The sequence below is a fragment of the Tenrec ecaudatus genome, chromosome X (assembly GCF_050624435.1).
Source record: "Tenrec ecaudatus isolate mTenEca1 chromosome X, mTenEca1.hap1, whole genome shotgun sequence".
Taxonomy (NCBI): domain Eukaryota; kingdom Metazoa; phylum Chordata; class Mammalia; order Afrosoricida; family Tenrecidae; genus Tenrec; species Tenrec ecaudatus.
Genome location: NC_134548.1, coordinates 92,972,366 through 92,981,003, shown reverse-complemented (window position 1 = coordinate 92,981,003; position 8,638 = coordinate 92,972,366). Strand labels below are relative to the sequence as shown.

Sequence of the window (8,638 nt, the reverse complement as noted above, 5' to 3'; positions counted from 1 at the left end):
CGTTTACTTTGGCAGTCAAATAATGACAAAACAAAAATTAAAACCAACAACAACAACCAAACACACACACACACACACAAAACAAACAATAAAAGAAGAGAAAGCAAACAAAACAAAACAACAGTGTCAATCATCCTCCTGGGGTATAAGGCAATTGCATTGGTAAAATCAATAATGTATGCAATGGCATCGAATTTAAGGTACTGTTGATAGGAGGAGTTTATGTGAGTATTGTCCAACTATGAGCTTCAATCCATAAATTGTTGATTTGTATAGCCTTAGTTCTTAATTGAGTTAACTCTGTTTATATTGGGGATGGAGGTAGATACTAGGAAGACATTTCCTGTAATATTTCTTAAAAGGGCAGATTCTTGCCTACCAGATTAATACCTGTCATTTTAATGTAAAAGAAGCATTGGGATACTAAATATATAGTGGTTCTGGGTTCCCTTGTATTGGATACCACTAAGCCAGGGGTCCCACCCAAGGTCTAACTACAGCCACTTCCAAACTCTTGCGGTGACCTTTCTTTGAATCATCTCCCACCCGGGAACGTCAGTCCAAGGGCTACTGGTAGTTTTCAGACATGGCCCAGTTCATTCAGCCTGGTGTCCATGTCAAATCCTTCTTGTGTGGCTTTCAGAGGATGCCATGTTCCCTGTAAGGCCAGAATCTCAGGCCATCATAGTGCTTAGTCCATGGCATGGTTCACCTAGGGTTGGGTAGAAACTTATTCAAAGTATCTATGCAAGGAACATAGAACCAGTTTTATTTTCCCCTTAGGTTTCCTATAATTATTGTTCAGCATCCCTACTGAAGGTGCGGTTGTTCTTCCCCATTTACCTATTATACCTAGCAACTTAAAGTGCCTCATTGACAATGTAGATATTCTCCTCCCCTTGTCTTTACTTGATTTTCCAGTAAAGGTCCCCTCTCATTCCTGTGGAGGAGGGCCTATTGATTTGTTGTAGCAGTGCTCAGTGTTCTATAGGATCAAGTGAATGCTTATCTCCCTTTCCTCCTTCTTGAAGGAGTGACCACAGATGATGTAAGGTCTCCTCTTTCCAGGTGGTTCTTTTTTTATCATTTTATTTGGAACTCTTACAGCTCTTATCACAATCCAGACATAAATATATTGTATTAGACACATTTTTACATATGTTGTCATCATCTTTTCCAAAATATTTTCTTTCTACTTGAGCCCTTGATATTAGTTCTTCATTGTCCCCTCTCCCACCCTTCCTCCCCCATGTCCCCTTGATAATTTATAAATTATTCTTTTTTTCATGTCTTACACTGACCACTGCCCCCTTTCACTCACTTTTCTGCTGTAAGTCACCCTAGGAGGGGGAACATACGTCATTATTGTGATTGGTTTCCCCTTATTCCGCCCTCTCTTCTCTTCCCCTCCTATTATCATAGCTCCCCTTATTGGTCCTGAGAGGACTGTACTGGAAAACACACATAAATGTCAACAGATAGAACTGGAACTGTTTGAGAGATTTTCAGTTTTTACTGTTGTTGATTTTCCTTTCTTTTTTGTTTTGTTGTATTTGTTGCTGTTGATCTATTTTTTGTCTTTTTTTGGTTGTTTTGTTATGGTTTGTTTTTACGCATATTATTGTCTAGACAATATCTTGTCCAGACAAGATAGACAAGAAGAACAATATGGAAGAGAGAACAATGGGATGAATGGTTCTGAGGGGATGCTAGAAAGGAGGAGGTGGTGGTAAAGGTGGGGAAGTAGCAACAAACCCAGGGACAAGGGAAGAATAAATTATCTAAAATTGATGGTGAGGAGGGCATAGGATGCTCAATCAAGGGCAATGTAGCTGAGAGGAATTACCAAAACCCAAACAAAGGCTGAACATGATAGTGCAGTGGTTCTCAACCTTCCTAATGCTGCGGCCCTTTAATTCAGTTCCTCATACTGTGGTGACCCCAACCATAAAGTTACTTTCATTGCTATTTAATAACTGCAATTTTGTTACTGCTGTGAATCGGGTGACCACTGTGAAAGGGTAATTCGCCCCCCAAAGGTGTCACAACCCACAGGTTGAGAACCGTTGTGATAATGGAACAGGAGGAAAGTAAAAGGAAATAGAGGACAACCTTTCTCTAGTTCTTTAATGCTTCCCCCCACCCACCCACTATCATGATGCAAATTCTATCTTACAAATCAGGCTAGATCAGAACTTGTATACTGGTACAGATAAGAGCTCTCAACACAGGTGGTTCTTATAAAGTGCTCATAAGAGATGAATGGTTCAGAGCAAGTAGGCAGATTTTCACTCCGTTGTATATTGTTCTCAAAGATTATTTAAAAATTGTCTTTCTCCTTATAGTAGTGCACTCATACAATATTTGTCACTTTATGATTGACTGACTTCACTCAGCAAAATGGTTTCCAAGTCTTTTTATGCCATGTGGTGCTTCATGCTTTCTTCATTGCTGTTTAGGGATGCATAGAATTCCATTGTGTGAGCGCATGGCTTTGGATTTATGGCAGGCCCGATCCCATGGGCCTCTCATAGTGTCCCATGCCAAAGCAAACTGTAACGCCAAACCATTGCCTGGCTTTAACCCATGGGCTTCAGGCACTGAATTGGGTTGCACAGTGAGAAAAAAAAAGAAAGAATTCCTTGTGTGTATGCACCAAAGTTTATCAAATCTTCAACTGTTAGGTATTTAGGCTGGTTCCATTTTTTTGCTATGTGAACTGTGCTGCTATAAACATGGGAGAGCATACATTCACTCATGGGTCTCATTTCATTGTGGTATGTGCCTAATAGTGGTACTGCTGAATCACTTGATATTTCAATTCCCAAATGCTTTAATGATCAACCATATCCACTTCCATAGTGATTGCAAGTATTTAAAAGTCCACCAACCATGTGTATTTGTTCCATTCTCTTCACAACCTCTCTAGCATTTGTTGTTTTCTGGTTTTTTGAATTGAATTAGCATTGTGGGTGCAAGATGGTGTCTCATTGTAGTTTTAATTTGCATCTCCCAGATGCCTAGTGATAATTAGCATGTTTTAATGTGTTTCACTGTCTGTTCATATACTGTTCCAACTTCTTAATTGGGTCTTTTTTAAAAAAACTAAGTTGTTGTAGAGTTGTGTATATTTTTGTAATTAGAGACATGTTCTATGAGTCCTTGGTAAAAAATGTTTCCCAGTTGGGGCTCTGATTTTGCTTTCCTGGTGAAATATTTTTATGTGCAAAATCTATGTAATTTCAGAATGCCTCAGTCATCTATCTTATCGTCTATTATGTGTACTTACTTCATTATAACTGGTAGTCCATGTATGCCCTACAATAAGGTCCTAAATTTTGTTCTATTTCTATCATTGATAATCCTGATAGCTCTGGGTTTTCCATTTAGGTTTTAATCCATCTTGAGTTGTGTTTGTGCATGTGGAGAGATATGGGCTGATGCATTTATGTTTTGACTTTCTGTTCTGATCCATTGGTCTCTATCTCTCTTCTTATAACAGTACAAGTCTGTTTTAATCATTGTGGCTAAGTAGTAGGTTTTTATGTCTGAGAGTACAGTACTGAGAGACTTCCTACTGGATCTTCTTTTTAATAAGTTCTCTACTTATCCTGTTTTTGCCTACCCACAATTAGTAATTAGTTTTTCAATTTTTTAAAGAATGTATTTGTGATTGAGATTGCATTATATCTGTAGATTGTCTTAGGTAGTTTTTACATTTTAACAATATGAAGCCTGCCTATCTCTGAATATGAGTCATTCTTCCATTTATGTAGGTCCTTTTTGATTTCTTGCAATGTTTTCTAGTTTTCTTTGTCTAATTATTTTGTTTTTTAGTTAATTTTCTTCATAAGTAGTGGCTATTTTGTGTTAGGCATGATACTCTAGAGAAACAAAACCAGGACACTTATGACTATACATATATATAGGTTTATACAGTGAGAAGGAGTATAATAGCTTATTCATCCACACAGCAGTACAGAGGGCTCAGCTCAACTCACTTTCAAGGAACAGTTAATATACTGGAAGTCCTTTAACTCACATGGGCTGCCCAGTCCAAGGTCATGTAAGCAGACAGAGGAGTCTTTCCCTCAGACAAGGCAGGCAATGTCTGCCCATAGGCAGCAGACAGCAGGGTGGGTCAGCAACAGTCAGTAGCTTGGGAACTTAGTGAAGCAGGCCCTGAGGGGATCTCAAACTCAAGCATGGTGACAGGATCAACTAGCCCCAAGCTCAAGCAAAGCACACACCAGCAGGTTCGCAAAGCTTGTCTCAAAGGAGCCTCAAGGGCTAGCGACACAATCCATAGGTTGACTTAGCCCACAGGTAGTGCAGCACACAAGTTGAGGTAGAGGACTAGTTAAAGCACCAGCATGTTGGTCCTATCACCAGGGAGCAAGAGAGGAGATGAGATGCTGTCTGTCTTTATTTTGGTCATCCTCCAATCAAGCTGCAACCTGATTAAACTCTGCCCACATCTTCCTATTAGCCCATTTGGTACAATAAACCTATCACAGTCCAACCCTTGCCAACTTAGCACTTGTACACAATGCTTTAGCTATACATAATTCTTTAAACAAGGACAAGAGTAAAATCATAGTTGCAGCTAATAGTATAAAATTAAATTGCATACAATTCAATATGTGCCAGCCATATTTAATCATAATATGCTATAAATGAGCAAAACAACAATATTCTATGCCTAACAATTGCAGTTAAGTGAACACCTACATTTTAATCCTATAATCAATCCTATGAATATATTCCCCCACCTATGAAAGTGTGTAAGCCAGCAGTTCCATTGATTACTGAAGGCAAGTAGGCTTACAAATTCTATCTATTCACTTCCCAATCATCATTTCTATCAATCATTTTATGAATAACAATAGTCAGAAGAAGACCGTATAAACCTAGTACAGCCAGATTCTAAACTCAATTCTTAAAACAGTCATATTCAATCTGTATCTATATTATCTTAATCTTTATCTAAACTGTTCCATTGATACAAAATATGACCTTAGGCCCCTGACTGCATCACGTCAAGTTGGGCCTTCTGCCATTAATTTAGACATTCTGTCAGCAATTTTCACTAAGCAGCATGGTCTCTGAGAAATTCAAGGGAGATTTCAACCCCTGAGCTCAAAATATACATTGATCACATTCATTTTTTCCATTTTCAATAGGAATAACCAAAGACAACAACCAAACAAAATAATCAAAAATTTAAGTTCCCATATTCTTTCCATAAAACAATTGCACAAACAGTGCAGCCTTATCTGACCTCTTGCTAGCCCAAGAAGAAAAAACTACCATGAGCAGAGGTCAAACAAGTATCTATTTTCCTTCATGATTTGTATCATAATGTGTTAATCCAGGTTGACTAGAGAAACAAATACAGAAACAGTCATATGTATAAGAAAGAATTTTATATTAAAGAGTAAATGTATATTATGAAAACATCCCAGCCCCTTCCAGATCAAGTCCATAAGTCTGATATTAGCCCATATGTCCAATACCAGTCCATAAATTCCTCTTCAGACTCACACAGCATGTGCAATGGTGTGAAATGCAGGAAGAACACGGGCCAGTGTGTGAAAAGTCTTCCAGATCTAGTGGTGGTGGAAGCATCTTAGAGCTGGCATGATACTCCTCTAACTTGCTGCATGTGGTTCCTTATGGCTTGTGAACAGGAAGGTGAAGCAGATAGAGTGTGACCCACCTCTTAGGAGAGAGTTCCCAGAATCCTCATGACAAGGCCACACCTATAAAGAAGCATGATCAGGCTGTGACCTGATTGACAGGCTAGACTCCACCCCTTCCCTCTTATTTATCAAGTTGACATGAAATTGTGTAACTACCACAGACCCGCCTTGTCAACTTGATACCTTTACACAACTCTTTAGCCATATATAATTCTTAAAACAAGGACAAGAGTAAAATCATATTTGTGGCTAACAGTCCAATTTGCCCTTGGTGTAAATGGTATTGTTTCTTAATGTCTTTTTTGTAGTTCTCTTTGCTGCTATACAGGAATTCAATTGATTTCAGGTTGTTAATTTTGTATCCTGCTATCTTGCCTAATCTCTAGATTGTTTCCAGTAGGCTTTTTATGGAGACTTTTGGGTTTTCTTTATATATGATTATATAATCTGCTGTAGTGTGAGTTTCTCTTCTTCTTTCTCTATTTATATTCCCTTGATTTATTTTTATTATCTGATGGCTGTAGCTAAGAATTCCAGCACATCGTTGAATAAGAATGATAAGAAGGGACATCCTTGTCTATTCCGTTTCCAGTAGAATGTTTCTAACTTTTCCTTGAGTGTGATGTTGACTGTTGGTTTTCATATATGGCTTTTATCATGTTGAGGAATTTCATTCTATTCCTATTTTGTTGAGTGTTTTGATCAAAAGAGTGTGTTGGATATTATCAAATGTGTTTTCTGCATCTGATGATATGATTCTGTGGTTTTTAATTCTTTGCCATTTTTATGTGGTAGATTTCATTGATTGTTTTTCAAATATTGAACCATTTCCTGCATCCCTGAGATGAATCTCACTTGGTCATGGTGAGTTTTTTTGTTTTGTTTTGGATGTGATATTGGATTCTATTGGCCAGAATTTTGTTGAGGAATTTAGCATCTATGTTCATGAGCAATATTGGTCTATAATTTTCTATCTTTGTGGGGTGTTTGACTGGTCTGGGTAACACTGTTATGTGTCCTTCATAAAATGAGTTGAGGAGTTTGCAGGTCCTGGGCTTTTCTTGGTTGGTAGCTTCCTAATGACTTGCTCTGTTTCTTCTTTTGTTATGGGTCTGTTGTGTTATTCAATATCTGTCTACATTAATTTGAGTGGGTGGTGTATTTCTGTGTATTTGTCCAGATCCTCTAGATTGTCCAATTTGCTTGAATACAGTCTTTTCATAGTAGTGTGATATTATTATTTTAATTTCATTTAGATGTGTTGTATTTTCCCTTTTTCAGCTCTTATGCGGGGTATTTGAATCTTTTCTCTTTTTTCTCTTTTTATGTTTGCTAGTAGTCTGTCTATTTTGTTAATTATTTCAATGAATCACCTCCATGCATTGTTGATTTTTTTTCCTCCCCCCATATCATTTATTTCTGCTTTGATTCTTTCCTTCTTTTTTGTAGGGTTTATGTTGTTCTCTCTGTTCCAGTTCTTGAAGGTATTGTGTTCAGGTACTGATTTCGGATTGCTCCTCTTTTTTCATGTGTGTGTTAATTGCTACAAACTGGTCTCTGCTTATTGCTTTTTCTGTGTCCCAAAGGTATTTTTTATATTTTGTGTTCTTTTTGTCATGTGTCTCAAGGAATTTTTAAATTTCTTCCCTTACTTGCTTTATTCAATCACTTTTTAGTATTATGTTGTTCAATCTCCATATGCTTGTCTTTATGTTTCTGTTTATTTATAATTTTACAGTGATTTAGTCTGAGAAGATAGGTTGTAGAAACTTTTTTTTTTGTATAGGCATGCTTTGTGACCTAGCATGTGTTAGATTCTTGAGAATGTTCCATGTGCTTTGCATAAGAAGGTATAAGTATACGGAGTTTTTGTTGTATGGAGCACGCTGTAAATGTCTATGAGGTTGATTTTGTTGATTGTGTTGCTTAGCTTTTTGGTGTAATTATTGAGTGTTTTATTGAGAGTATCATATTTAAGTCTCCTGTGATTACTGTTGATTTGTCTATCTTCTTTTTTTCCTATTCTGTGAGAATTTGATTGATGTAATTTAAGGGTCTTTCATTGAGTTCATATATGGTTATTATAGTTATATCTTCTTTTACTATTGTTCCCTTGATCATTATGCTGTGTCTGTTTTTGCCTGGCTTTCATATTCTATAAATCATAGCAAATACATAACAGTGAGTCAAGAATGCCACCAATAATAACAAAATATAACAGAGAGAAACCTCTGTTTGAAACAAATTCAGAAAACATTAAAAACCACATGGAACTCCAAGTGTGTTGAAAGGGAGATCAAATAATAAAGTTTAAACCATTCAAATCAGAGTTGTCATTTTAATCTACTATACTCATCTCTCCAATTTTCTCTGATTGATAATCAGGTTACTCCCATCCCTCAATTATGGCCAAAGAGAAATCAGCAAAGGCATGTTCTATATGTAGATCCCCCAAATATATTTTGGGTTTCCATTGTCATCCATAGGCTTTTGCAAACCAGATTTTTACAATTTAAGCTCTGAGTCCATTTCCTCCTCCAGGTTTCATTTATATTATATACAATCCTTGGATTATGCATGCTGGTATGCTTCTCCCATGTGTGCTTAGTCTCATTAGATGGCTACTTGTTTAAAAACAAGTCTTTATGATTCCAGACTTTAATCTTTCTGATAGCCAGAAACCACCTATTTCTTCATCACACTTTGCTGTATCATCCATATCTTCCACATTGTCTTTATGAGGGTGAGTATTGAGCAGGGGCATGTTGAAAGAACTAATTTTTCTTAGATTGGAGTTAACATTATGTGGGAGCCCCAAATCTATTTCTATATCTGTGTTTTCTATAAGACTTAGGTTCACCTTAGAGACACCTTTGTGATAATATATTAGAGAACATTAAAGATCATATCAGGATCATAAGGTTTTTCTGTTTATA

General features: G+C 36.9%; 1 non-coding gene across 1 annotated transcript; it reads left to right on the top strand.

The window, feature by feature from the left end:
- Positions 1-2,486: 2,486 nt before the first annotated feature.
- LOC142435390 (small nucleolar RNA SNORA42/SNORA80 family) lies at positions 2,487-2,620 on the top strand. Its single transcript, XR_012781453.1, has one exon. It is a non-coding gene; the product is annotated as a small nucleolar RNA SNORA42/SNORA80 family (small nucleolar RNA).
- The last annotated feature ends 6,018 nt before the right edge of the window (positions 2,621-8,638 follow it).